Here is a 9,636-nt window from a genome sequence, read left to right as displayed (position 1 = left end):
TTCCACTTTGCCAACATTATCCCCAAGGCAGTTCACTTTAAAAGATGGCCCAGAACAATTGTGCTTAGCTTCGAGTCTCAGATGGGCCTTCAGTGCTCTCATCAGAAAAAAAAAATCTGCTAAAATAAAATAGCATGTTTTTGAAGCATTTTTTTTGTGCCAAAACTGCAGAAAAGCCCTCAAAATGTTAAAAAATGTGCAGATCTACCCTGCCTATCCCAGCTCCCTCAAAACTTCATCATGTCCCTATTCATCTACTTTCATGAAAATCCCTCTCATGCTGCCCTGGAGGCTAGGACTCAGTGCAATGAGTTCAAATTATAGGAAAGGAGATTCCACCTGAACATTAGGAAGAACCTTTTTGACTGTAAGAGCTGTTCAACTCTCTGCCTCAGAGTGTGGTGGAAGTGCCTTTTTGGAGGCTTTAAAGGCTGGATGCCCATCTGTCAGGGGTGCTTTGATTGTGACAGGGGGTTGGACTGGATGTCCCATGTGGTCTCTTCCAGCTATGATTCTATTAAGTGATGCAATATCAGAGAGGGACTGTGCGAAGAAAATTTGTCATATTGATATGTGGGGACCTTAGGAAGGTCCAGATGGGAGGGACTGGCTCAGTTGCCAAACAATGGTGAAGATATTATTTTTAACAAACAAACCAAACTCATAATAATATCAGGTCAGTTGATATACAGAATAGATTTTACCATCTGTATTCTATTTTAAAATACCATATATACTCATGTATAAGTCTAGAAATTTTAGTCAAAAATCAACACAAAAACCTGTGACCACTGCACTTTAACTTTGATATATATATAAAAAGAACCATCCTCTTTTCTGAGTAGATTGGCAAAAGTCAAGAGCTTAGTCTGTTTTGGAAGAACCCCAAAAATACCTTGATCCCCTCTACTTTCTCCACCACAGTGCCACTTCTGGCCATTTGGAAAATGGCGGTGGCAAGCTAGGGCCAACTGGCCCACTCAGGTGGTACTGACACTTTCCTCTTCTTATAGAATGTCTTTTGACTTATTCATGGACCACATCAAATTCCATACATTTCCCCCCCCCCATTTTGTCCTTGACTAATACATGAGGTTGATGTATATACAAGTATATACAATAAGTAACTGAATAAATAAAACACTTATGTTCAATGTTATTGGATTTGTGGTGTTATGGTTCATTTTCTGGGCCTCTGATAGTCTCTCTGTGTTGCATGCCTTTATTCATATCATTTGGCAATATTCCAACATGTTTCTATTGTTGCAATATAATGTTGGATAAAGTGTTCTAATTTTTGGTATAATATTTCAGTGTGGGCTCAGCTCCATTATAAGGATATATTTAAATGTCAAATCTGAAGTAGTTTCTAAAATGCTGGCAGGATTTTTCTCTCCCTGTCTCTCTTTCTCTCTCTGTCTCTCCATGTCCAATTAGGGCGCATTATCCAAGAGGTGTAATGGACTCCAGGCTGTTCAAAGGATCACGTTCTATTATAAGAATGCTTCATTCCCCCCACCCTCTTTTCCTGTGAAAAACCTAGATGTCATCTTCTTTGGTAGCACCATACTGTGGTCTTTGTTATTACTTCAGTCACCGGCTTTTATATTGATTGTTCCACTTCAGTAAATGACAGAAACCTTTCTCTGCAGCTATAGTAGCTATTAACTTTTAATTTCCATTAAAACCGTTAAATTTTAGGGGGCTGCAGTGCTTCAAATTTGACTTTTTTAGAATTAAAAATTAAACTTTTTTTGACTTGAATATATATAACACGTCTGGCTTTCTCTTATTGCATTTTTCTCACAAGAAATAAATGTATAGTTATATCATCAAACTGATGCTATATTGATTGCTTTGCTTCCCCCTCCCCCGTTAAGGTTCCAAAATAGAGTTGCATTTATTCTTTCTTTAATATGTGCAAATAGCACAAATTAATTCTGGGCTTGAGTGAATTTTATTACCAAATTACCTAAACACCTGTTCAGAAAAAATAGCTTGCTGTTTTCACTATTCTGTTCATTTTTTTGTGCAAGAATTGGAATTAGGAGTAAGTTATTATGTTATTATGTGATTATTGCAGATAAATAGCTTTCACAAGCAGCTTTGAGTTTTTGTTTTTTTGTCTTAGTTTAAATTTTTTTTATTGATACATCCATTTAATTAACAAACTTTTGCCATACAAGTCTTATCTCGATATACATTATTCCAAAGGTTAATTTACCTTATATATCACTTTATACATTTCTTAGATTTGTATTTCCCATTACCCATACCCTCCCCACCCAATTCCCCCCTCCCTTCTGGAACAGCAATTCCAAATGATGTCATTGCATCAATTTAACTGTGTGGAAAGCCTGGTTCAGGTTGCTACATCTATCAGCTCTGCCTATTTTATCGGTTAGAATAGACTATTTCCTATAGACCAGTTGTTTTGTATGACTATTCATATACTTATTTTTCCTTTGATGAATAAAATAATTGATTATATATTCTGAGAGATAAGACCATAAAGTTTCTAAATGCCATCTTGTATTGTCTCTCCATCCTCAGGCTACCGTAGCCTGTATTGTGGCTATCATATATCTTAGGATTTCTGTCCAGTTATTGTTATCTTCCTTTGTCTCTATAGTGAGATATATGAATTTGGCTTTATCCCACATTAATTTTTCCTATTATTTCTTCTATTACATTTCCTATTTTACTGTAATAGTTCTGAATTTTTCTACATGTGGGAGAATGAACCTATTCCCACACACTTATGCCAACATTTGTTAGAAATATTTCCCATATATGAGCTAATTGAAAGGGGGTTCTATACTACAGTAGAGTCTTGCTTATCCAACCTTCACTTATCCAACATTCTGAATTATCCAACGCAGTCTTCCTTTTAGTAGTCAGTGGGTTTGTAGTCAATGTTTTCAATACATTGCGATATTTTGGTGCTAAATTAGTAAATACAGTAATTATTACATAATTATTATTACCATGTATTGAATGGCTTTTCTGTTGATCTGTTGTAAAACATGACGTTTTGGTGCTTAATTTGTAAAATCATAACGTAATTTGATGTTTAATAGGTTTTTCCTTAATCCCTCCTTATTATCCAACATTTTTGCTTATCAATGTTCTGCTGGCCCATTTATGTTGGATAAGTGAGACTCTACTGTATTTAGAGATTATTTTTCTTTGGGTTTTCTTGATCCTTATATTTTAATTTTCTGAATGTTGTTAATCCAAGACAGTGATTCCCAAAGTGGGGGCTACCGCCCCCTGGTGGGCGCTGCAGTAATCCAGGGGAGTGGTGATGGCCACAGGTATATATATTATTCTGTTTAATTGCTATTAAAATTAAAAAAATTAATTTCCAGGGCGCTGAGTAATATTTTTTCTGGAAAGGGGGTGGTAGACCAAATAAGTTTGGGAACCACTGATCCAAGACCTGATTAATTTTTTGCTAAAGTTTTTTTCTTCTTGTTTTCAATTTTCTATAAGGGTAGGTTTTGTGTTGTAAGATAAGGTGATTAATTTCTTGTACAATAACCTGATAATTCCTTTGTCTTTTTCTACTTTCCTTTTAATTATTCTGTCTAGCGGAGTTTCTGCTACTTCTCCTCTTTTCGTGTCCAGAGCTCTACTGGACAGGCCTAACCACACTAACCAGTTCCCTTGCCCGCCGTTGTCTTTTATCTTGTCCCAGATTGTTATTTCTCCATTGGGTTCCAAGTGGCCCCCTACCTTTTTGATACCATTTTCTTTCAGGGCCCTTATTAGGTTCCTAAATGTCTTGTCTTTATTTTCCAAGGTTTCTAATGGGAAAGGGTCAATTTTATTTATTTGTAATTTATTTTGCTTTTTTTTTTTTTTTTTACAAATTAACAACATTGATAACTAGGGGCCAACCTGTAAGTTCTTTAAGTTTTTTTTGTCTATTCTCTCTCCCATACACATTCCCCTTTTCCAGCTATTTGTTTCCTTTTCTATTTGTACCCACCTTTTTGACCCTTTTAGTTCAAATTCTAATAACCTGGCTAACTGACTTGCCTCATAGTATATTCCCAAAGAAGCCCCCCCCCCCCATTTCTTTATTACCGTAATATAAAAAGCTGGAAATTCTGTTTTTGTTTCCTCCCAATAGCCAATTTTTTTTTTGGTAGAAGTTATCACACTTCTTAAGCAAATTGTTTGGAATATTCACTGGGAGGGTTTGGAACAAATACAAGAATTTTGAAGACCTTGGATGATTTCCAGCATTTTATCCAGCTTGGAATAGGTGGAAATAAGGGCCTTTGAAGCCATTCTGAACTTCTGTCTCTTTTCCAAGCTGTTTCCCTGTCCACCCAACTGCCAGATGGCCTGTGTCCAAGACAACTTGTTACTCTGAGCAGGTTTGAGTAACAAATAATATTTGCTTTTGAAATATTTTATGGATTACACCTGTATACCATTTCTAATTTTTTTTCATTTCATTGAGAGGGAGAGATCAGGTACTATAGGTTTTTTTGTAAACTTTATTAGGATTTATTAATACAAAGTTAAAAATAAAGATTTGAAATAGTCAGAAATTTAGATAAGAGAGAAAAGTGAAAAGACATATAGTATGTTCACATATAATCAGCATATTCTATATTAATTTTATATTATAATATGATTAAGTAGTTCTATATAGTAGATTATTTAGTCATTTGAAGTAACTATTGGAATGTTATGTTAGATTAAAAAGGGGAATAGATGAAAGTAAAAATAGTAATAGCAGTGATAGATATAATAAAAGAGAAAAAGAGAAAAAGATAAGAGTGTTTTGGTTTTGACTTCCTGGTATCTTCCTGAGGTCTGGTCCTTTTCTTTCTTTTCTTTTTCCACCCCTCACCCCTTTTCCCTTTTTACTCTCCCTCTTCTTCCCTCCTTTTCTTTGAATCTTCTCTTTTTCAGATCAAAATCATTTTGTTCTTTTGTATAAGATATTCAGTTACTTGTTTCCAATCTGTTTATTTTATTTTTATTCCCTTATTCTTTGACATGAGAAAAGTAAGTCTGTTCATATTTATAATCTCTAGTATTTTTGTTATCCATGTTTCAATTTCCAGTATTTCATCTAGATACTACAGTTTTTGAGGGAGGCCTGAAACATAGGCTGAGTCTACACTGCCAAGTTTAAACTGTTTTATATGATCAGTGTAGCCTCAGAGTGCTTCCACAAAGCAATTTCTTCCAATTCAGGATGTGGAGCAACAAGATCCAAATCACTCTAGAGTGCTTACTCCGGCCCCTTCCACACAGATGTATAAGATACAGATTGATCTGGATTATATGGCAGCGTGGACTCAGATAATTTATTTTAAAGCTAATATTGTGTATTATCTACATTGATATTCTGGGTTATATGGCTGTGTGGAAGGGCCCACAGTCACCACAGGAACCAGCTGCAAGCTGCTACAGAACCCACATACCTTAACTGATCCAGATGCAGCCAAACCAGGACTATTTTTTTTTTGTGGCTCTTCTGCAAAATGTGCTGGTCGAAAACAGCATTTATCTGCAGGAGAGAAAGGCAATAGAGCAATTTAGCATTTCCATGGAATGCTATCCTTTCCTTGTTGGGGAAGGTGTTTATTTACCTTCCTTCTGAGCTGTTTATCCAGGCTCTGTCTGCGACTCCTGCAGCTTTAACCCTTTCCTGGCAAGTGTTCTAAATGCTTCTTCTGCTTTTCAGCACTGCGGTGTTTATACAGAGATAAACTTCAGCACATTTTTTGACATGATCCAGAATTTGTGCAAGTTTTTTAAACAAAGTTTTCAGCTGGAGACATGTTGGAGCTTTATATATAGGAGGGATGCAGAAGCGATTTTATGGATTGAATTAGGATTTCTGTTGAGTGTTTTTTGTCACACTCTTTCTGGCTGCATTCATTTTAGAGATAACATTGCAGGAAACCTTTTCTGGACACCCTTTTTTCTGGCTTCAAGCTGGATTTTGGGGCCTTTGCCAGCATCCAGACCCTTTTTGCACTACAGAATTATAGCATTTTTGTTGTACTTTAACTGCTATGGATATGTACTATAGGATCTTGGGAAAGGTAATTTAGGAAGGGACATTTAAAATTATTAGCCAGAGTGCTCCAGTGCCTCATCAAGCCATAAACTGCAGGAATCAATTTAGTGTCAGTTAAAGAGGAATAATAACATTACAATTGTATGGTGTGAATGGACTTGCTGTTTCTGTCAGCTGTGGTTGCCATCATCTGTCTGCTTCCATCTTTTCTGGGTCTTGCCCAGAACCTTTATCATGAATGAAATGTGGTGACTCATTTATACTGTAGAATGAATAAAGTTTGACATCTAACTGTCATAACTCAGTGCGATGGAAGCATTAGAATTGTAGCTCTACAAGACTTATCTACTAAAGAGTGATAGTGCCTCACTAAACTACAATTCCCAGGATTCCATAACTTGATCCATGGCAATTAAAGTGGTGTAAAACTGCCTTAATTCTACAGTATAGATTCACCTATGGATTATTTTTACATGTGAACATCATGTATATCTCTAATAGCAGCAGAGTAAGTGGGGGAGAAGAGGCAAATTAGGGCATTGCTCTTTCACATAAGAAAATTCCTCCCTCCCCCTCTCCCTCAACTTCAGTTATGAATTTAGTCATAGGATTTAGGCATTCAAATAAAAACAATGGGTGAAGTTAGCATGGAAATCTAAATATGAGACTTCTAGGTTTTCCTTACTAAAAGTGTACATGGCAACAATATTACGCTTACCTATGGGGCTCAAAAGTGGTATAGCATGGTATTTTTGTCAGGGTTCCACAGTCCTTCTTCTACAAAGGAGAAAAAATCACCACTTTGGAATCCTTTGGATAGAAAGGTAGTACGGTGAAGTTGGGTGCTGGGGTTTGGTGTCACGACCAGATACCAAAATCTGTAATGCTCAAGTTCCATTATATACAATGATGTTGTAACCTGATGTCCTTTATATAAAATGGCAAAATCAAAGTTGGCTTTTGGTAATTTTTGGATTTCTTTCTTTCTGTGGCTGGTTGAATCCATGGATATTGAATCTATGGATACGGAGGGATGATTGCATAACACTGAGTAATTCAATGGATCTGCTTTTGTTGGGAATAGTAATTAGAGCTAGGCTTTCATTGTTTTGATGCAACAGGCTTGCACATTTATCCCTGGAAAATTTTCAAGCAGCTAATCTCCAAACCCTCTTACCATCATTGTGTGCTGCCTGAAGAATTTGGAGGGTTGTAAGCCAAGCTCTGTATTATTCTCAATACAAGTGTTTACAAAAATTGCAGATGGCAAGCACCACATTTTCTTGGAAAGAAAATGGGAACATGCTTGTTAATATAAAGCTGACTGCATGCATTAAATGAAAACAAATGCTTGGATCCAGCCTCAGCAGAGAGCAATTTTCTTTCCTGCAGATATCTAGCTTTCCCCCTGCAAAGAGAAGATCTCATACCCCAGCAGGATAGCAGTCCTCTAAAGGCTTCTCACCAGAGGAAATGGATGGAGTGACTTTTTGTAGTCAACAGTACTACTTCCCATGCTATTTCACTCTCCAGAACAGAGCTTGAGAAGACACCTGGGTCAGAAGACCAATGGTGGCACTAGAAAGAAAATTTTATTTATTTGTTTGTTAGATTTATATACCATCTTTCTTCTCATGAACTTCAGGAATTAAGCATGCTTCCCTTCTCCCTTTTTATCTTTACAAAGGGTATGTGAAGCAGATTTAGCAGATACTCTTTGGCCCAAATCATCCTGAGAGTTTTTTTGGCTCAGTAGGAACTTCATCAGATAGAGCTGAAGACATCGTCTTCTTTATGTGGTGTTTCATGGGATTCCAGCTTTTAAAAAGATGAAGAATTCACTCATTCCATCATGCAAGATTGCCTCCTTCAGCTTCTAACTCAACCATCTGCTTAATTACCATCACACAAGCAGGCAATGTCTCCTCCCATTTCAAGGATATCAGAACACTTTTTAAAACAAGCATCCTTTTTGAGACATCACTTCCTCTGGGGTTGTTTGCCCTCAAGATCCTTCCACTGAAGCAGTGTTAAAGCACCTTTCTTGAAACACTAATTTCCTTGGGGTCATTTGCCCTCAAGATTTTCCTTCAGGATCTTTCCATTGAAGCAGGGTTAAGGCACCTTTCATATGGCACCACTTTCCCTGAGGGCATTTTCCATCAAGATTCTTCCACAGAAGCAGGGTTAAACTATCTTTCTTAGGGCATCACTTTCCTTGAAGTCATTTGCGCTCAAGACCCTTGCACCGAAGCAGGGTTAAGGCACCTTTCTTAAGACACCACTTTCCATGCGGTCGTTTGCCCTCAAGACCCTTCCACTAAAGGAGAGTTAAAGCACCCCTTTTAAACACATCTTTCAGTGGGACCCACACTGTCTGAAGGAGCATTAGCAGACTGCCCACCTATTTATTTATTTACTTATTTATTTACAGTATTTATATTCCGCCCTTCTCACCCCGAAGGGGACTCAGGGCGGATCACATTATAACACACATAGGGCAAACATTCAATGCCCATAAACACATCAAACAGAGACTGAGAGACACACGCAGAGGCAAGTTAACCTTCTTCTGAGGGGATGTTCGATTCTGGCCACCGGGGGGAGCAGCTGCTTCATCATCCACACTGACGGCACTTCCTCATTTCAGGTCGTAAATTAGTTAATCTTGCCTCCCCACTTTATAAGTGGTACCTTATCTCCTACTTGATAGATGCAACTATCTTTCGGGTTGCTAGGTCAGCAACGAGCAGGGGCTATTTTTTATTTTTAATTGACGGGTGCTCACCCCGCCACGGGCTGGCCTCGAACTCATGACCTCATGGTCAGAGTGATTTAAGGCAGCTGCTCAACAGCTGCGCCACAGCCCGGCCCCAGTGATGTGGACCTATTGCTCCACATCACTGAGCTGAAATGACCTGAGGAATCTGACAGATGCCATCCCATGTGTTTCCCCCCACTTTTCCCATTCCCACTCCCATCTCCTTTCCCCACTGTTTCTCTACACTTCTACTACATTTCAGGGATGAAAGGCAACAGATGACAACCGGAAGTAGTTTTATGTCATGTGAAGGGCTCCATGGCACTTTGAAATATCTTAGAAGTGTGTGGAAATGGGAGAGGACTTGTGTCTGATTAGGTCCTAGGTTTTAAAACCGTCTCAGTCCAACATTGCACAACTCTGCATTTGAAGGGAAAGTTCATATCCTACTTATTGCTCCCACGAGAAATTGGGCTATAGTTCCTTTTGTAAATGTAAAGGGCTAACCTGAAACGTGTCTGCCTGTTTTTTCTGTAGAACAATTGTCTTTTCCCCTATACAGTTTTATGCAGAGTCAATTTAATAGATCAACTGATTAATGGGCTAATATTTAATTATTAACAGCCTTGAATACTACCTTTAAAATGATTAAGACAATCAGCATGCTTGTCTACCTTTAAAAGGAATTTTGTGTACTGATGTCAAGATGGTTTCTATCAGTATAAAAGTGTTAAGTATATTGTGGTGTCTGACTTGACAACACAAAGATAATTTTATACGATTCTGTCCCTGCTGAATAACCGTCCTTGAAACTCATAGAAGA

Source organism: Anolis carolinensis, chromosome 4 (assembly GCF_035594765.1).
Source record: "Anolis carolinensis isolate JA03-04 chromosome 4, rAnoCar3.1.pri, whole genome shotgun sequence".
NCBI lineage: Eukaryota > Metazoa > Chordata > Lepidosauria > Squamata > Dactyloidae > Anolis > Anolis carolinensis.
This window is presented reverse-complemented; position numbering follows the sequence as displayed.